General features: G+C 46.1%; 1 long non-coding RNA gene across 2 annotated transcripts in view; it reads left to right on the forward strand.

Annotated features, from left to right (window-relative positions):
* Positions 1-20,963, forward strand: part of LOC109273151 (uncharacterized) — a 44,796-nt gene that overhangs the window by 14,139 nt on the left and 9,694 nt on the right. Inside the window, exon 1 of one of the 2 annotated variants that reach the window (XR_002082857.2) lies at positions 20,472-20,621. The exons of the other annotated variant lie outside the window; for it this stretch is intronic. This is a non-coding gene — a long non-coding RNA (uncharacterized LOC109273151). Of the gene's footprint in view, positions 1-20,471; positions 20,622-20,963 lie in introns of those variants that run through there. 2 annotated transcript variants of the gene reach the window in all.

The following is a 20,963-nucleotide window of genomic DNA, read 5'->3' on the forward strand; positions in this document are numbered from 1 at the left end:
GGAAGATGCCAAGTCAAGTAAGTGAGTTTGTATTTGGATAACTGCACTAAGTGGTGTATCCAGCACTTAGTGCTAGAATTTCAAAGAGGCAGTATCTAAGTCAAGGAAATGTGTCTCCTACTACGTGTACCCAGTGTTGGGTGAGAGGCTCATGGCTACAAGAAAGAGGACAGTAGATGCCACTTATTAGCTGTTGGTTTTGACAAGTTAGTCAAAACTTTAAAACCCACTTGTCCTCACCAGAACCACAGTAGATCTAATCTCTGATGGTTATATTCAGCGTTAAATAGGCTAGTGAATGTTGAGTGCCTGACACTCTATGGATGGTCACTGCTGGAGAGCCAGGCTGTGAACTCAGGGAGACTGGGCAGCAACAACCACAGCCAAGGTCAGCCCTGGACAGCACCACCAGGATGTAGCCGCTGGTGCTGTGGGCAACTCCTCTGACTTCATGCTATTGCTGGGCTCTTGACACAACTACATCCTTGAAAAAAAGACGAAGCCTTTCCTGCATCTTTGTTCCAGCATCAGAGCTCTAGACAGACGGACTTGGTCCTTGCCAATGCCCTAGATTCGACAGATGAAGTATTATCTCTCTTTAGGGGCTTCCAAAGTGTGAGGTGACTGTGGGAAGTTCTAATCCCATGGAATTCTCCTCAAAAGGCAGGAAAGGCAGGGTTGATTTTTGAGAAGAAGGAAGAGAGAGAGGGAGAGGGTGAGGAAGAGAGAGAGAGAGAGAGAAATCCACTATATTTCATAAAGCTCACAAAGTGCTTTTATGTTGTCCAAATTTGCATAATGGAATCGAGGGTGAAGGCTGGTAGGAAGTGGTCAAGCCAACTCATAGTGAGGATCTGGGTGTTGAGTGCCTGAGGGACTAGATACATTAATTTACTTGTTTATTTGTTCCTTTATTTACTGAGCATATATTGAGTTCACCATGTTTGGGGGTCTAGTCCTGGGCTCCAGGAACATGCTGGTGAATACGACAAAGTTCTTGTCCTGGAGGAGGTCTTAGACTAGTGACATTCAAACATGGAATCCCAAAAGGCAGGAGCAGGATTGAGGAGAGGAGACAGCCTGAGCCTAGGAACTGTACCAGGACAGGAATTGACAGATGACGCTTTTGGCCTGTATCTCCTGGGGGTGAGGTGACTGGTTCAAGTTCTATGACTAGTCAATCATTGACCAGGAACTCCAGCAGAAGCCTTCAAGTGCATGTTCTGAGGCCTTCTTTAACCCTGGGTGCAGCTCTATGCAAGCTGGAGGGGGAGACGGTAATCTAGAGCAAGGGGTTGCTGGTCAGCTTTGGGGTCCTGCCTGTTCTACTCGCTAGCTAGGTGACATTCATTGGTTTAGAGTCATGTAATTTCAAGACCTAATCTTCTATCTATACAATGTGAATGGTAAGATTTCCTTCCCAGAATTACTATGAGGACTAACTGGCAACGAATTCAAAGAACAAAAGTGCCCTTGATAATGGTAGACACACCGAGTGCTTAGTAAACGGTAGCTACATAGAAAGAAGCTGAGATAGGGTGATTGCCTTCAAGGAACTCACTCTTTACCCAAAGGTGATAGAGGGGAAATAGGACGGGAGAGTAGAATGTACCCAGGTGTGAAAGAGAAGAAATAAGCACACATCTCTTCATTGGGTTGGTTATAAGTAGGATCAGAATTCGGAGAAAAGAAGAGCACAGTGTGGCCACAAGTCAAAGGCTTTCTGGAAGGACCAAGGGGGGTAGCGAGGGTGCTGCTTTTGTTCTATAACTGGACTCCATGGGTTCATATCTGAAGTCTATCCCCCTTATTAGCTCTGCGTTCTTAGGCAAGGAAGTTGTTCAATCTCATTAAGCCTCAGTCTCCTTTGCTGTAAAATGGGTGTAACAGGAGTACCTACTCATGGGGTAGTTCTGAGAATGAAATGAGCTAATCCACATAAAGTGCTTAGTGCAGTGTCTGGCACTTAGTAATCATGCCATGACTGCTATTCCCATTGAACTGAGCCTTGAACAATGAGTGTACAAAACTTACCTCACCGTTGTTGTCGTAAGGATTAAGTGACACAATTTATGTTAGGCAACTAGCAGAATGTCTGGTACACAACAGACATTCCTTAAATGCCCTTGCCCTCAATGGTAAGAGCAATGCCTCATATTTCCCTGTATCTCATGTGGCCCCTAACACAAGTGTCTGGCCTGAGGTTAGTGTGAATATGAGGAGGCTGGCTGGGAGGTAGAAAACACAGTCAGAGACTAAAAAGAGGCCATTCTAAATATGGGAAATTGAGAACAAAGCAGTGGGAAATAGGCCAGATCCCCAAGGAACCTAAGAACCCCCCTCCGTAGTTTAGCTCAATTAAGTCCCCTTTGTCTCCCCCTGGAGGCCGTCAAAAGCACACAAAGTGGACTTCTTGGGGAAGGGAGTCAGCAGCTTAGATGAGAATCAACCATCGTAGCCCTCCCCTGAAGATCCCGAGAAGTTGTGCTTTGGCTGTGATTCAGCCCCACAGAATGATTCATGACCTGTCTCAGCAGTACTGACTTGCTCTTGGTGACATTTCCCCAGTAATAACAAATAGTCACCTAAGAACCAGCCCTGAAACTCAAGAATTAAGAGCTGTTATTTGATCTCTTCTCGCTTTAGCCACACAAATCCTTTGGGACTCTGCCCTTTGACCTCCTCCTTCAGGAACGACTGTGCCAGATGGTCTCCTCTTTCCTGCGTCCTTTTGGGCAATTAATCATGTAACGATGACAACAATATTTTGGATGCTTACTCTGTGGCAGGCAGTGTTCTAAACTCTCTAAACATTTAGCTCACTCAGTCCCTCAAACAACCCCATAGGTTTGTCCCCTTTGACCCCAATATTTCAGATGAGGCACAGTGAGGGATGTGACTTGCCAGAAGTGACATGGCTGATGTTCGGCAGAGCCAGGTTCCAAACCCAAGTGATCTGGCTGCCGAGACCATGCTCCCAACTGCTGCCATCGTCAGTCTCCCGTGTCACAGGTACGCCTGGTGACAAATCCTGGCCCACTGTCTAGTATCCCTGGGTTTTTGAGGCATAAAGGCCTTGACTCTCCAACTTGGGGTTAGCTGGTATAGGTCAGGTTCTCACAGTTTCCCAACCATAAAATCATGGGGGGAAATGGCTTTAAAAGCGCATCATTGGAAGCCACACTCAGAGCTTCTGATTCTGCCAGTCTGGGTTGGGCCCAGGAATCTGCACTGCACAGGGTGGTGATCTCTGGTGTAGCACAAAGAACACAGGTTTGGGGACCGAATCTTTTAGTTCCAGTTCTCACATCTTTGACAGATCACTTTTAGCCTCCCTGTGCCTTTGCTTCCTTGTCTGCAGAATAGGGATGATAGCCTCAACCTCACTGTAGTTGTTTTAAGGATTAAATATGTGATTCATGCTAGACATCCAGCCCGGTGTCTGATACGCAGCAAGAATTTCTTAAATGAGCTGGCCTTTGAAGGTTGGGGCAGCACTTCCTGTTTCTTGGTATCTCCGGTGGCCCCCAGCACAGGGAGGGTGGTGTCAGCTGGGAGGCTGACAGTCACACATGCCATGCAAAAGTGGGACTTTTGGGGTCAGGAATAGACACCTCCTCCTGAGCAAAGCAGGACAAGGGGGACACGGACTCGGTATAAGCCTTGGTCCAATTAGGGCAAACCTCAGTATCTCATCTGAGCCGGGTAGATAAACATGCCTGCCTTCCACAAATGTTGTTGGGAGAATCCTCACATAAGATTGTATGTGAGGGAGGCGTGTTTGGTTTCTCCAAACATCATCCTTCTTATTACCTAGACCGTTTCTACATGGGGACTTAGCCAAATTCCAGCCAGACCACGTGCTGAGTGGGCGAGCAGGTCTAGAAGAGGTGAGTTGGGTCCTGGATTTCTGGAAGGCAGCTCCCAGGGGGCAGGGCAGGGCAGGGACAACTCTCAGAGACTGCAAAGCTGTGTCCAAATACGCTGAAGAAGGGGACGTTTCAGTTCTGATGTAGAAGAAAAGACGGGAACATCTTGGGGGTGGGAGGGGGGTGCTATGAACATTCTATGTGACCTCTGGGGTTGACATAGCAGGGGAATTGAGATTCTCCATTCATTTTGGGGGCGAGCAAGGAGGCAGCAAGCTTGGACCTCGTGTTGTCTCTAAAAACTGGAATTAATAACACTTACTTCCCTTTTGCTTGAGCCGCCTCTCCCTCTTCCTGCTTTGAGCCTGTGGATATTTTCTCACTTTCTGTCTGTAAAGCCCGTCTGTCTCATTACTCACCAGCAATGACCCCAAATGCAGAAACTGCCCCTGTGAAAAACCACTGGGGAGCCCACAGCAGTCCTACGTCATCCTCTGAGTCACCCTGGAAAGTGAAACCTGGGGTTGCTGCTTTGTCCTGAAGGCCGGCAGTGTTCTCCTGGGGCGATGGCTCCCCCCAGGCGCTGCCCTGTGGTTTGCAGCAGATGGGCCCAGACGGATCCTTACCCGGGGTTTCAACCAACACCTTCTTGCCTCTGCACCGTGTGCTTTGCTTGAGATGCTTTCTTCAATCTTCTTTTTCCGGATAATTCTCATCGATACATTAAGACCAAGCTCAAAAGCCTCCTGTGCAAAAACTCCCCTGATTTCCCTTTGGCTCCCTACCAGAGATACCATATATCTCTACTCCCAGGTTTCCACGGCACCTCAAAAATCTGTTATAGCACAGACCCCACTGTGTTGCTATCAATTGTGCTCACCAGACTGAGCCACTTGAGGGCAGGGACCCCGTCTTAGCTCCGCTAAGCACCTGGCCCATGGTAGGAGTTATGGCAATATAGTGGGCGTGAATTATTCATGATATGGTTGATTACTGTCATGAATCCCACCATGAACATTAGTCTCATGCCCGCTGGACTCCTGGGCCTTAGAACCCAGATGGTGGAAGATTCTGTTCTATGATAACCTTAGCAGAAATTTGCCTGGTAATTCCTTGGGTATTATTTGTGGCAGGTGCTGACCTTCTTACTCATCCATCTTACTCTGTTGTACAATGCCCATTGTTAGAAAGGCTATTCTGGCCTGGTAAGTCACGACAGCCAACTATACTTACATCAGTTAGAATTCGATTAAGCTGTGGATGATGGAAAACTCAAAATTGACAGTGGTTTAAATAGGTATTTATTTTTTTCTTTTAAGTAAGCATCCATAGAGAATCCATTCCAGGACAGCTGTGATCATTCTTTCCATAAAGTCCTTGGGGCTGTGGCCATTCAAAGCTTCCCCCTGACTCTCAGGGTTTAGCCACTGTCTTCGTGGCCCAAGACAGCTTCCATAGTCATATCTACGTTCTAAACCCAGCCCGAGGGATGGTGGGAAGGAGGGGCAGAGTGGGTGGACCAGCTGTCTCTAAGGAACCTCCCCGGAATCTATCTCATGACACTTTGTTCACACTCCACCGGCAGAACTTGGTCACATGACCACACTTAACTGCACAGAAGTCTGGGAAGTGTAGTCTTTTGAGCAGTCATGTTCCCAGCTATGGAAAAGGGGGACAATGACATTAAGACATAGTAGAGGTCTTTGCCACAATATTTGCTTGGCACTTTGCCGTTCAGATATAATTTACATTTATTATCTGAGCAGATATCGTATGTAGATGAGATAAGTAGCATGTTCAAGGACACAAGCATTCAAGTGACACAGAGGAACTGAGAGGTGTTTTATTTATTTATTTATTTATTTATTTATTTTAAAATATAATTTATTGTCAAATTGGCTTACATACAACACCTAGTGCTCATCCCAGTAAGTGCCCTCCTCAATACCCATCACCCACTTTCCCTGCACTCCCACCCCCCATTAACCCTCAGTTTGTTCTCTGTATTTAAGAGTCTCTTATGGTTTGCCTCCCTCCCGCTCTGTAACTATTTTTTTCCCCTTCCCCTCCCCATGGTGTTCTGTTAAGTTTCTCAAGATCCACACATGAGTGAAAACTATAGCATCTGTCCTTCTCTGACTGACTTATTTCACTTAGCATAATACCCTCCAGTTCTATCCATGCTGCTGCAAATGGCATGATTTTATTTTCTCATTGCCAAGTAGTATTCCATTGAATATATAAACCACATCTTATCCATGCGTCAGTTGATGGACATTTAGGCTCTTTCCATAATTTGGCTATTGTTGAGAGTGCTGCTATAAACATTGGGGTACAAGTGCCCCTCTGCATCAGCACTCCTGTATCCCTTGGGTCAATTCCTAGCAGTGCTATTGCTGGGTCGTAGGGTAGGTCTATTTTTAATTTTTTGAGGAACCTCCACACTGTTTTCCAGAGCGGCCGCACCAATTTGCATTCCCACCAACAGTGCAAGAGGGTTCCCTTTTCTCCACAACCTCGCCAGCATCTATAGTCTCCTGATGTGTTCATTTTAACCACTCTGACCGGTCTGAGAGGTGTTTTAATGCTCTATCGTTGCTGATGCACCAAGGGAAGCTGATGCTTCCCCTGCAGAGCTGGAGGTGGCCTTTTTTGCAGATATGCAGTGATCTTTGTTGTGTCGGCTTAAGAGAAGCAGAAGGAGGACGGTCTTCCTGCTGAGGGGTGACTGCCTTAAGCCCAGGGCCGTGGGGCATTCTGAATACCCTCCCCTTCCCCCACATGGTGCCTGGAGCTCAGAAGCACTCGATAGACTGTGGAATTGAGGAGTTGTTGTGGAACCCCCACTCTTCCTGTCTAAAAACGGTAACAATGCACATTCTTATAGCCCATGACAGTCTCTACATCTCTCTGTTTCCAGCTGGCTTCGTGATCTTTGGAAGAATTTGCAGTTCTCAAAGCCCTATGGCTCTGGAAGGGCTTTCTCTGGCACACAAAACGGTGTGATATTTGATGAGGCACATCCAAGTGTGCTGTACCTTTAATTCTCACCGAGTTTTCCTGAGCTTGGGATTATTATCCTCATCTGCGAGGCGAGGAAACTGAAGATTAAAGAGCCTAACTAACTGGCTGTGAAGGGCGGAGCTGCGCCCTGACCCTGCCTGCCAGACTCTCAATGGCTGTTGTCTGGGGATTCCTCCACTTCTGTCACTCAGTCTGAACACTTCAGTCACCTGGACATCAGGGAGTCACCGGCAAGGTGTGCAAAGTGCTGTTCGGGAGGCACAGAGAAGGGTTAGTCATGGGATACCTGCTATTTCTGGGGACTTGGGAAAAGCTAACCCCTGAATCAGTCAGTGCTAGGGAGAGAGAGAGAGAGAGAGAGAGGAGAGAGAGAGGCCTGCCTGTAGGGTGAGGGTCTGAGCGGTTCCTTTGCCCTGGCGGGGACTGGAGAGCCAGGAGGGCATGGCTGTGCAGTACAGAAGAAGGCGTGCAGGGTGGGGGGCCCTGGGTGGCTCCCTCAGTTAAGGTTAAGCATCGGACTTTAGCTCAGGTCGTGATCTCATGGTCTGTGAGTTCGGTTCATGAGTTCGAGCCTCACATGGAGCTCTCTGCTGTCAGCATGGAGCCTGCTTCAGATCCTCTGTCTCCCTCTCTCTCTGTCCCTCCCCTACTCATGTGCTCTTACTCTCAAAAATAAACAATTTTTTTTTAAGGAGGAGTTTGGGGAACTCGCAGGAAGGGCCCTCCTTCTGGTGGACTTCTACTCCAGTCGTTGGAACTCCTGCTCCGGGGAACTTTCAGGAAGCAAAAAACTTTAAAAATCTGTCCTCTGAGACTCTCCGGAGGGGAAAGGGAATCTGATTAAGATGCTGAGGGGTGAAACAGAAGCATCTCGTGGTGGACATAACCCGGGGTTCAGTCAGCAGATCCCCGTCCAGGTCCTGTGTCTCCTCTGAGCGTGACCCTTGGGTGGGACTCAACCTCCTGCCAAGAGCTTCCTCATCTGTAACACGGGAGCATGACACAGCCTCTCTGACGAGGTGGCGGAGGGAACCGCACAAGGTCGTGTACCTGGGTGAGTTTTGCAAACTGTGACTCACTGTAGGTACTTGAAATACAGTGCTGTTTGCTTGGGTTAAGCTTATTCTACAACACTGGGACCCAATAGAAGGCAGGCCCACGGGGGCTCAAATCTTGCCTGTGCCCCTTACTTCCCGGGCACGTCACTTCCCTCTCTGTGCTTTCTTTTCCTAATCTTTAAAATGTGGAGAGCAATGGAACCCAACAAATACGGCTGCAGTGAAGATTTAATGAGATAACATGTACATACTAAGTCCTTACTGAGTGTTAGCGATGATATGACAAATATTTTAGAGTAATTCATTATGCTACGAGGAGTCAGGCATGTAGCTGAGGAATGCCTTGCATACCTACATGGTATTTTATTTTATTAATTAAAACATTTTTTTAACATGTATTCATTTTTGAGAGGCAGAGAGAGACAGATCATGAGCTGGGGATGGGCAGAAAGAGAGAGACGGAGATACAGAATCCGAAGCAGGCTCCAGGCTCCAAGCTGTCAGCAGAGAGCCCAATGCAGGGCTTGAACTCATGAACTGTGAAATCATGACCTGAGCCGAAGTCGGATGCTTCACCGACCGAGCCATCCAGGCGCCCCCTAAATGGTATTTTAAAATACTATTTTTGAGATATATCGTGATTTTTCTTACCATTAGTTTTATTAGTAGTAGGATTTTCAACATGGAAACTACAGGAATCTGTGCAGGTGTTTCTCGTTTTAGCCAGCAGATGGCACTCATGTTGCGTTTAAATTCTGAAAAAGCTTAAAAAAATACATACATATTCATATTTTCTATTTTTACCAGAAAGAGTGAGAAAAAAAAATCTTAAGAAAGGCCATTGTCTGTGCCATGGGGAGATAATTAGGGTATGTAAAACAGCTGATACAGTAATTAATAAGAACAGTGACTGGAGAGTCTTGAAAAGCTTTACTATAAAACTGCGGGAGGGTAATTGACCTCACCGACATAAGAAAAAACATCACGAGCTCGCACACAGCAGGGAAAGGCTGTGTTCTTACTTCTGTGGATTTAGAACCAAACCAGGAAATCCTGGAGCTGCGCTTCTAAGCCACACCTGGGAAGGCTTGGAAGCAGTTAGTTCTGAGAAGACGGGATCTTCCGTGACTGTTTTCAACCAAATTCTAGGGCTAAGGCAATGATTGACACGTAGTAGATGCTCAGGAAACACGAACACCATAGCGCCAGCAGAGTCTCAACAACAGGCGTCCACTTTCTCATGGTAATCCCGGATAGACTTGGAAATTCTAGGGTCTTGTCTCCATTTGCTGGTGCAGCCCCGAGCATGGCCCTCCCCTTGCCTGGGTGTCATTGACTTAGGGGAAACGAGGTGGAAATAGGTATGTATCGTGACCCTATATGGATTCCACCGGACACATCCTCCGTGTTGGGGGAAAATGGGTAAGCATGGACAGAAGCAGTCAAGTTCATGATGTTTGGGTTGGAGAATCTGTGTAAGTCTCCTGGGAAGGAAACAGTGACGGTGTTGGGGTTACATGGACATTGTCTGAATTCTGGGTCTGCCTGGACTTGCTGTGGAACTGTGAGTGGCTTCACCTTATGGCTCCTCCATTCTGATAGAGCAGTTGTCCCTTCATATTTGCTTGTATGGGTAATGGAATGATACGGTTCTCAAATGTTTTATAGAAATAGAAGTATATTCTAGATGCTGAGTCTATTACATATGTTAGAAGTGGCCAGTAAGAGCTATGGGGACACCTGCCTGGATTTTATTTCTAATCTATCCCTCATCTGTGTCCCTTTCCCCATCCATCTGGGCCCTCAAGAGCACAGGCCTTTTCTTCTAACCTTTCCAATATGGTGGCCCTGGAGACCCCCTGCTCAGATTTTCTTCAAGAGACCCTGCCTTGGGAAGCACCGTTGACTGACAGCCTGCAGTCACCATCCCATGAGCACTGAGGCCCTGCTTCCTCCAGGCTGCTCCCAGCCAGTGACTGGGCCTGCCTCTGATGGTCTTATCTCCCTGGTTGGCCATCTTGAGCTGCAGTTTGAGGCTTCTCCTCCCCACCCCTTCCTTTGCTGTCTCCCTTCGGAGGTTTCAGATGTGCCTCCCTGTCTGAAAACTCTATCAGGCTTCTCCATTCCTGACCCCTTCTATCTTTCCCTGTAATGAACCTCTTGCACATTGAATCCCATTGTGGCATATGTCTCCTGCCAGATAACTGGGGGATTAAGTCCTGCTCCCTGTTTTGACCCATTCTCTGACCTTCAGAGCATGGGGTTGACTTTTCCTCTTTATGGGTTTGTACAAAGCCGGAAGGAAAGTTCCAAACAGCCACAATTTAAACAGAAGAGAATTACTAGTTTAAACCAACAGCATAAGGTAACAGCAGGCTGTATGCATCACACTGGGGTCTATTAGCTTTTGCTTGGTTAGTCTAAAGTTTCTTTTTTTAATGTTTATTTATTTATTTTGAGAGAGAGCGAGAGAGAGAGAGAGAGAGAGAGAGAGAGAGAGCGTGCATTTGTGTGTTCACCAGGTGGGGAGGGGCAGAGAAAGAGGAAAAGAGAGAATCCCAAGCAGGCTCTGTGCTATGAGCACAGAGCCAAATGCGGGGCTTGATCCCACAAACTATGAGATCACCACCTGAACTGAAATCAAGAGAGAAGCTCAACCAACTGAGCCACCCAGGTGCTCCTAGGCTACAGTTTCAAACCTCAAATCTTAATGGTTTACAGACCCAGAGGGGATAGTTCTCACTTCCATTACGGGTCAGCTGACATCCACGTGTCTTCTTTATCCCAGGATCCAGGCAGAAGGAGCAGCCTCATTTGGGACATGCTGTTCTCTTGGAAGAGAAAAAAAGAACAAGAAAGTAGACGTTTCAAACCATGAATTGGCTTTAGAGGTTCTCCTGAGATTGGCATATACCACTGCCACTTGCATTGCACTGGACAAAGTGAGTCATACAGCTAAGGCCTGATGACAATGGGCAGGGGCATATACTCCCTCACCCCCAGGGAGGTAGGGGACAAGGATGTATAATCCCCTTACCGTGAAGACAGTGAATAATTTGGAGCAATAACACAATACATACAGCTGATCTTCATTATTGACAGATCCTATATATGTGGATTCATCCGCTTGCTAGAATTCATTTTTAACCCCCAAAGCAATACTTCTGGCACTTTCAGTCATTTGTGGACATGCCCTGAGCAGCAAAAGCTTTGAGTTGCCCGATGCGTATCTTCCCAGCTGAGGTGGAACAGTGCAGCACTCTGCCTTCGTATTTGAGCTCTGGCGCACAGGTGGGCAGAGGATGGAGGCAGGATGGAGCGGACAGGGCTCTGATACAGGCCAGTTGGACGGGGTTAGATCCCAGCTCTGGCCCCTGTTCGTGTGGAGGCCTCAGGCAAGTCACTGAACACTTCTGAACCTTGTTTTCTCAAAATAATTGAATCTGCCAGGATGAGTTGTTTTTAGGATTTAAGGTTATAATCTAGGTGGGGTGTGTGTGTGTGTGTGTGTGTGTGTGTGTGTGTGTGTGTGTGTGTTCCCTAAGAGCAGTGGTTTAGTATTTGCTACTTCAGTGTTTGCGATGACGTTACAGCACATATCTATCATATAACTACCCTGAATAATGAGAAGCAAATGTATCTCAGCGTCATTGGGAGGCCCCCCAAATAGCACCTCTCTTCACCACCCATGTTCTGAACCATCTGAAAAATCATAAAATGACGAAGATGTGGAGACTAAAATGCAACTTTTCTTAGAAGCTCTACTGAGAGCCAGATGGGCTCGCTTACCCCCTGTCCACGGTTCCGTCTCCCCAGGGCACATCCGCAGAGCAGACACACTTTCTCAGGTCAGTGATACCCATCTGTCTGGGTAGAGAAGGAGAAAGAGACCAGTGACCCTTTGAGGGATTAACTACTCCCCATTGAGAAATGTGGACCAATGGCCATACTGTTCATGGACCAGGAAACTCATTCCACTTTGGTGGGGAGATGTAAGCATCAAGGGTCTGGAAATATTTAGGGAAGAATGGCTTCTCATGGTCAGCAGATAGAGGGAAAAGGCATCTTCTCGGACACGTCAGAAGAAGACGCAGACCCAGCTGTGGGCTTAGTGGATGAGTTAGGATTTCCCTCCGTCACTGCTATGTGTTGACTGCTATTCTAGCTCCGGTCTTAACATGCAATCATAAAAGGGAAATCATTGTCTGGTATCCTGTTGGAAAGGTGATGTGTGGCACCCCTGATCCAAGATGTCTGGCCAGGTTCTATTTATGGGTCATTTGTATACAATCTGCTTACGTAGGGCTGCAAAAAAAGAATCATTCCCCGGACAGTTTGAACTGGTGATGGAGTTGTTTCCCCAATGAGACAAAGTAAGGAGGACGGTGAGCCAGATGTTGGTTCAATCTTGAGCAGCAGGGAAAGCTGGAGTTGTCTGGTGCTGCTATAATCTTGGCTGATGTTATATGCAGGCAGGGAACTGGGGCGTTGAGATTGACAAGTGTCATCCGAGGAGCAAGGAGTTCAAAAGGAACAATTCATCTTTGTTCTTTATCTTTGGCTGAGAAATCTCCCTGGTAGCTTTTTAAGGCTAAGTACTAGGGCTGTTTCCCTGGTTACAAGGGCTCACTTACCAGGACAAAGGTGGGGTCCACAGGCCACCAGTAGGTATTCAACATGGCAAATTGCCGAGTGTGTGTGTATTAGTGTCTTCGGTGCTTTGTTAAAGCACCACAAAGTAGGTACCTTAAAACAGCGGAAAGTCATTCTCTCACAGTTCTGGAAGGTGGAAGTCCAAAATCAAAGTGTGGGCTGGCTCATGCTCTCTCTGAAGACGTTAGGAGAGCATCCTTTTTTGCCTCTTTCCAGCTACTGGCGGCTTTCCAGCAGTCCTTGGCATTTCTTTGCCTGTGGATGCATCACTCTACTCTCTGCCTCTCTTTTCACATGCTCTTCTCCTCTGCATCTCTGTCCAGATTGCCTTCTTTTCATAAACACACCAATCGTTAGGTGGTTGTGGACTGATGTGGACTAAGGCCCACCCTAATTCGGCATGACCTCATCTTAACTTGATTACGTCTACACAGACCCCATTTCCAAATAAGATCATGCTCACAGGTTCATGGTGGATGTGAATTTAAGGGGAACACGGGTCAACACAGCGCAGTGCCTATGTATGGATACGTGTGGGAAATCCATCCTGAACACACATCGCACACTTCCATTACTTTCTGCTTCCCCTGTTGCTGCCTTAACTCAGGCCCCGTGAACTCTCCAGTGCTTTACGATTTTATAAAATACTCTCCTATTCCTTATTTCATCTGGTCCTACCAATAACTCAAAAAAATGTATTTTCCCCCCAATTGTCAGAAAGGAACTAAGGCTCCGAGATGTTAAGTCACTTTCTGAAGATCACGTAGATAGCGTGAGGCGGGAAGAGGTCTGTCTGGTTCTGTGCTTTACCATGTGGCTATCCATAACTTTTAGCTGTAAAAAGCGGCATGATTCTCCTAGTGTTTCCCAACCCTCTTTCCCTAACGAAGGAAAAGCCTTTCTTTTCTCCAGTTTAAAGTTGCCTGGCAATGTTCCCCTTACAGAGACTCATCCATCAACCAAAACTCCAACCGATCCAACATTATCAAGTACCTACTATATTTGAAGCAGCATTGCCAGGGCCTGAGAATAGAGGGGTGAATAAAGTCTCCAGTCGAGCAGTGAATGAGACAGATATGCAAACAAGTAACAGATCAGGAGGTACTAACCAGCTATGCTGGTTCTTCATGGAGAAAATGGAGGGTCAGGGATCTACTTTAGATTGGGATGGGTCAGTGAGAACTCTAGGAAGGTGATGTTGGAACACAGATCTGAGGCATGAGCAGGTTGAGCCAGGTGAAGAAGGGGCATGGAATGTTCCAGGAAGGGCAAACTGCCAAGTCTGAAAGGAGCTTGGTGGGTTTGAGGGGACGAGGGGAAGTTGGTGTAGCTGACAGGGCAAGAAGGAATCAGGGAGACAGGTGAGGAGGTCTCGCAGGTATGGCCCAGCGGTGATGGGGGCTTAGGTTTTGGCAAGCGAGATGGTAAGAAGGTGTGGGGTTTGAGAGAGATCTTGGAGAGGGAACCTGAGAGGTTAAGGTGCCATCCCGGCTTCTGACTTGCTGTAATGCATTTCCTTCCACCAGTGACTCATATTCCATGACTTATCGATGACTGATGACTCACATTCACATCTCCAGGTGAGGAATGACAGGTGGCAGGTGGCATCAGGAAGGAGTGCCCTGCATCCCGAGTGATGAGGGAGCAGAAGGCAAACTGACACCCTGCAGTGCCCCGCCCCCGCCACATGGGCTGTGTGTGGTTTTCCTCAGGCGCTCCTGCCTGCCCAAGAACAAAGGAAAGGCAAAACCAATGGTTAACTGATAGAGATCGCAGTCATGCGGGACCTTGAGTCTCCATCAGTTTACAAATGTCTTAGTAAATTACAGGAAAAAGGCAATCTTATCAATAGCCTAGTTTCCATAAACCTATAGACTTAGATTCCCGGAGCCCTAACATCACCCTCCCCTGCATGCTGATGTGGGGAACAAAGGCAAGAAGGAAATGGCAGGTAAAGTTCAATTTCCTTACATCCTGCAGCGCATTGACAACCACTTGAGGCAGGCAGAGTAAAACATTCCTCCAAGAACTCCCCACTCTCTTAACCTAATGCTTTCCTAGAGAAAAAAACAAAACAAAACAATCTTAGCTTGACAATAGCTAGGCTTCCAGTATACTGTGAGCCCTCTTTAGCATACGAAAGTCCCTTCGGAAACCTCACCACCCCCAACTCCGTAGTATATGATCAGTTACTCGTCACAACCTCAGTGCCGCTCTTTCTGCACACGGTGGGGATGGGGGTGGGGATGGGGGTGGGTGCGGGGGGGGGGGCTGTTCCTGTGCTTTAATCAAGAATTCTTGGCCGTGGGCTCCAACCCCCCACCAACCACCCCAAAACCACATCACGGACCACCACTTTGGGGACCTGTTCGCGATCGTGCCACAGCCCTGCAATCTGCCCACGAGGGTGCTGTCCGTTTTCACCACCAGACCTCATGGGGCTGCTTTCAAATGAAACCAGCCCGAACCACAGCTACAAACCCAGCATGGTCCATCCCTGTTGCCCGTTCCTTTCTAAACACAGGCAGATCTTGGAAGATTATTGTTTTTTTTTTAACGTTTATTTATTTTTGAGACAGAGACAGAGCATGAACGGGGAGGGTCAGAGAGAGGGAGACACAGAATCTGAAACAGGCTCCAGGCTCTGAGGTCAGCACAGAGCCCAACGTGGGGCTCGAACTCACGGACCGCGAAATCATGACCCGAGCCGAAGTCGGCCGCTCAACTGACTGAGCCACCCAGGCGCCCCTGGAAGATTGTTTTAATTCAGGTTGAAAATCTCCTCGATCCTGGTGAGAGAAAGAAAGTGCCGGAAATGAAGCCATTCATTTCTTAGCCACGCACCTCAGGGCACAGGCCATTTACCCCCGAGGGACTTTTTTGGGGGCCCTTAGGGCTGTCACTGGGTACCAGGCAGCAGAGGAAATTGTGGTTCCTTCTGACTGAGGGCAGTTTAGGCCGCTGCAGATAAGCGGGCACGGGAACCCAGACACTTACAGAAACGAAAGAAAGTGACCACAAGCACCTTTGAAGTTTAATATATATTTTCTTCTGCTGTCTTAATCCAAGAAGCCATGATGAGTAGCGTGTTTGTATGTGTGTGTGTGTGTGTGTGTGTGTGTGTGTGTGTGTGGTGTTTATGTGTGCCTGAGTGTGTGTGCTTACGTGTGAATGGCGATGGGGACAGTGTGAGAAGCTGCTGTTTGTAGGGCTTTCCTTGACTAATTGTGTTGAGAATCAAATTCGAATACCATTTATTGAGCACCTACTATGCCCCAGAGGATGTGGGGAACAAAGGCAAAGAGGAAATGTAGATATAATTAAATTTCCTTATAACCCGCAGCCCATTGACAAGTACTTGAGGTCGAAGAGTGAAACATTCCTCCAGGAACTCCTAACTATTTTAATGTTAATGTTTTGCTAGAGGGAAAAACAACCTTAGCTTGACAATAGCTCAGCCCCCAGGATCCTGTGAGTTTCTTTAGCATATGAAAATCCTTTTGGAAACTTCCCCAGTCTTCACCTCCCCCAGCCCTGAAGTATATAATCAATTGCTCTTTCACAATCCCAGGGCCGCTCTTTCTGCTTCGGGGTCCTGTCCCCGCGCTTGGATAAAACCACCCTTTTGCACTGAAGACGGCTCAAGAATTCTTTTTTTGGCCATCAGCTCCGAACCCCCACACTTCAGACCACATCACCAGACACTGTGGGACATGCCCACGTTAAGTCATCATTTGGGTAGGAAATATGATTCCCATTTTACAGATGAAGGAAGTGAGGTTTAACGAGTTGAATGGGTTGCACCCTATGCCTACCTCTCTCATCCATGCCTCGCTGTGTTGTAATGTCTGTCATGCTCGCTCACCTGACGTTTCCGGTCCTTGAGGGACCTACTATCTCTGTGTTCCCAGCATCTCTAACCCTGTGCATGGCACGCAGTGGGTGCTTGTTATTTTTTTCAGTATACTTTTTGCTGAAGTCGAACATATATAGAAAAGTGTGCAAATAAAGTATGCAGCTTGATGAATTTTCTCAAAGGAAACACACCCTGTGACCAGAATCAGGAAGCACAGCCGTCTTATTCCAGAAGTCTCCCTAATGCCCTGTTCCACTCACCAACCCCTCCCCTCATCCTCACCAATGGTAACCACAGTCCTGATTCTAACACTACAGCTTAGTTTGGCCTTTTCCTGCACCTCTGTGGATGAGGTCATATGTACGTCCCCTATTATGGATGTTCATTTATTCTCACTGCTGTATAGCAAGCATTCCATTCTATAGCACAATTTATTTGTCCAATCTTCTGTAGGAAGACATTTGGTTGTTTATAGGTTTTGGTTATTATAAATAGGGCTGCTATAAATGTTCTGATATAGGTCGTTAGGTACAAGTGCTCAGTAAATATTTGATGAAAGAATAATGACTTGCTGCATGAGAATTCACTCATTTTATAAAATATTTTTTAAGTGAAACCTCTAAATCTGTTATACAGAGGGAAGTTCATGGGAGTTTGAGGGAGATGTCGGGTATGTAGGAGAATTCCTGAGAAAGCAGTCCTTAAAGAACAAAGGAGGAGATGATACAAAAACCGGATCCCCAGAAAGACCTAGATGGCAAGGATGGGGGCAGGGCAAAATGCCAGTGGGAAGCTAAAGGCTTGAATGGCCAACAACACTTGGTCTTCATCTGAGAGGCAACAGGGAGTTGTGGATGGCTTTGGAGCTTGAGAGCATTGTTAGGTTTCTTTCCTCCCTCCCTTCCTTCCTTCCCTCCTTCCTTCTTTCCTTCCTTCTTTCCTTCCTTCTTTCCTTCCTTCCTTCCTTCCTCTTTTCCTTCTTTCCTTCCTTCCTTCCTTCCTTCCTTCCTTCCTTCCTTCCTTCCTTCCTTCCTTTCTTCCCTCCCTCCCTCCCTCCCTCCTTCCTTCCTTCCTTCCTTCTTTCCTTCTTTCCTTCCTTCCTTCCCTCCCTCTCTCCCTACTCCTTCCTTCCTTCCTTCCGTCCTTCCTTCCTTCCTTCCTTCCTTCCTTCCTTCCTTCCTTCTGAAATTAAGTTCTCCATGGTTGCCATGGTGAATTTGGGGAAAAACAACAACAACCAGGAATCAGGCAGTCAGGATAAGAGGTTGCAGTTTAGTTCAGTTGTGTGTTAATGAAGTCAGTGGTGGTGTGGAAAAGACCTGGTGGGAGACACCTGGAGACGAAAAAGGTGTCACACTAGTGAGAGGCCATATTTAAACATGGTGGCAAGGGTTTGAGCTTGTGACAGAATGCCTACAGGCCAGGTGGGCTAGCACATTCAGGGACGTGAGTGAGGAGGTACTGCCACCTACTGGCTTCTTTTTCCTCAGCGACATTCAACATCAGAGGAGAGGTCAGGTTCAATGGAGAAGGAGACTCCAAGGGAGAAATCAGGTATAAAATAGTGGATTCTGAAGAAAACACAAAGTATCACAAGTACCTGGAGAAGAGACTGTAAACCTCCAGAATAAATCCCGATTATTTTCAGTCGTTAGTTAAAACACTAGTTTCCTCTCTAACTTTTTCAATCTGTCATTTGTAGCATTTGTAGCATTTTTAAGGTAAATCTCTTGGTTTCTTTCTACTCAGCCTATTTCAAGTGTGGGTGCCATCCGGTTTTCCTGCTGTGTCTGTTTTATTGTTTTTCTCAAATAATCAGCTTTTGGCTTTCTTTTCCTTCTGTCGTATGTTTGTTTCTGATTTATTAACTTCTCCTCTTGCCTTTGCTATGTATTTTCTTCTGTTTTCTTTGGTTTTTATTCTGTTGTCCTTTCCCTAAATATTTGCAAGCTGAGTTCATTGATTTCCAATCTTTCTTGTTTTCTAATATACTATTTAAAGCTATAATGCCCCTCTAAATGACATGTTTGGAAAACTCCATGTGTTTGATGGAGAGTGTTTTTATTATCATTTCGTTATAAATATTTTCTCATTTCCATTTGATTCCTTCTTTGATCTTTGAGATTTTTACAAGTCTATTTTTCTAACTTCTAACTATATTTTTGGTTTTGCTATTTTTCTTCAATAAACTGCACTGTGTTTGAAAAGATGGTCAGTACGATTGTTGCTCTGTTTATGTTGTTAGCGAACGCTGATGGTCACTCTCTAGGTCAGGGATCAGAGCACTATGGCGACCGCTGCGAGCCAAGTCCCAAGTGCTCCTGTTTTTATAAATAAAGTTTTATTGGAATACAGCCATGCCTGTTCGTTTATGTTTTATCTATATCTGCTTTTGAGCTACACCAGCAGAACTGAGTAGTTGTGACAAAGCTTCTATGGCCCATGAAACTTAAAATACATACTAGTTGGCCTTCTAAGAAAAGTTTGCCAACCCTTGTGCTAGAGTCATTACTTTAGTAGAGTTGCAAAATCGTGATTCTATATTCCTTTTTTTCCCCAAGTTTATTTATTTTTGAGAGAGAGAGTGCACGTGGGGGACGGACAGAGAGAGAGGGGGGGACAGAGGATCCAAAGCGGGCTCTGCCCTGATAGCAGTGAGCCCGAAGTGGGGCTCAAACTCATGAGCAGTGAGATCATGACCTGAGCCTGAGTCAGATGCTCGACTGACTGAGTCACCCAGGCACCCCTATTCTATTTTCCTTTTTAAAATAATTCTAGTTCCATAACCTTTCCCCATTTATTATCTGAGATTCTTCCATAAGAAGAAATTTCCCTACCCAATTATTTGGTTGCCCTGAGGTATTGTTTCTACAGGAAAGGCAGGATAAATGTTTGATTTTCTTCCTTTCATTTACTAGCTTGAACAAATTAATTTATTTCCTTAAATATAACCATTTAAAAGTTACCATCATGATATATTTGATGTATTTCTCTCCATTGCACTTATTGGCTGGTCTATTTGCTATTATACTTTATGTGTTTTGAAAATGCAAATATCGTTTTTGTATTTTCCTCAGTTGTAGTGACTGTCACTACCTTTTACTGATGCACAAATTGTCCCATCTTTGAACGATGAGAGCCGCTTGAGTGGGCTATTATATTTATATAATCCTTTTGACCTGACACGTGTCATCTTTGATAACTTCTTTGCTCTCTGGTATAAGAATATATTCCAGACTTATCTTACATGCTTCCTGCCCCAGACTCGATAACTACTTTTATTTTTACTGGAGGGTTTAGTCTATATTTATTTAGGTTATTGATATATTTGGATTTAGTCCTATCACTTTATTTTGTGCTCTCTGTTTGACATTTTTTATGCTTCTTCCCTTCATCCCTTTTCCTGTGTTTTAGTTACCTGAAGGTTTTTTTTTTTTTTTTTTTGGTCTCCTTTAATTTTAACATACATCATAACTAAACAAGTCTGATGTTAAACGATGTCTCTAAACTCCTCCTGGAAAACGCAAGGACCTTGGATTACTGTGTCCCTAGTGTCCCTCCTTTGAACTCCCATGTTACTATTGTCCGTTATTCACATTCAACCTTGTTTTTATCCCAAATTAATTACTTGGGTTTAATCGAATAATTGATTTATTATTGACTTGTAAGTGCTGGCTTAGCTTTGCCCACTTTTTAAAAAGACCAATTTCCTCGCTTACTACTCTTTCTAGAACCTACTTTCTGATTTCAGTTTTCTTCCAGAGGAAACATGCATGTTTTCAATGAAAACTTGTTTGTGATAAGCTCGGGTTTGCCTCCCTTTCTGTAAAAAGTTGCTAGTTTGGCCTTAGGTCTCTGCCTCTCTCAGCCCCACTCCTTACTGTTTCCCAGTTCTGGGGGTCCCTCGGCATATGATGGCCAAGATATCGCCATGCTTGCTTTGCCTATACAGCCAACGATCCCAGAGCCCCAGGAACACCTACTTTTTGACTGTTTTCTCGACAGGGCTTTGATTTTCCTGGCAATGATCATGATCTTCTCTCTCAACTCCTTGCTCAGCCTGAGGCTGAACTGTCCTGCTCCTCCAGGCAGAGGAGACCTGCCCTCTTGAAGCCCTGTGGACGGTGCCACCAGAACAACAATACTGAGAATGACAGAGATGTGAGTCTCCAAGGAGGTGCTAGGGCAACCACAGCATCTGTCCCCCATGATTATCATATCAGAAATAGTTCACATTATGTGGCAACGCTTTTGTTCCACGTGCCTTTCCTAAAAGTATATTAATAGTTTAGTATTTGGTCGGGTAAGATTTTGGACCCATAAAGAAGAACGACAGAGTGTGGATTCAGTGTCCATTCTCTGTTTAACCTCTCCAACCATCCATGCAAGTAGAGAGCCCTGTGAGGCCTTGAGGCAGCCAGGTAGGAGTCTGCTTAAATATCCCTTCAGGAGAGAACCGCCCAGAGCGGCGCAGTCAGCTGCTGGTGGCGGGGCCCTCAGGAC

Source organism: Panthera pardus, unplaced genomic scaffold, assembly GCF_024362965.1.
Source record: "Panthera pardus isolate Hobbes unplaced genomic scaffold, ASM2436296v1 HiC_scaffold_7, whole genome shotgun sequence".
In the NCBI taxonomy this organism is placed as follows: Eukaryota; Metazoa; Chordata; class Mammalia; order Carnivora; family Felidae; genus Panthera; species Panthera pardus.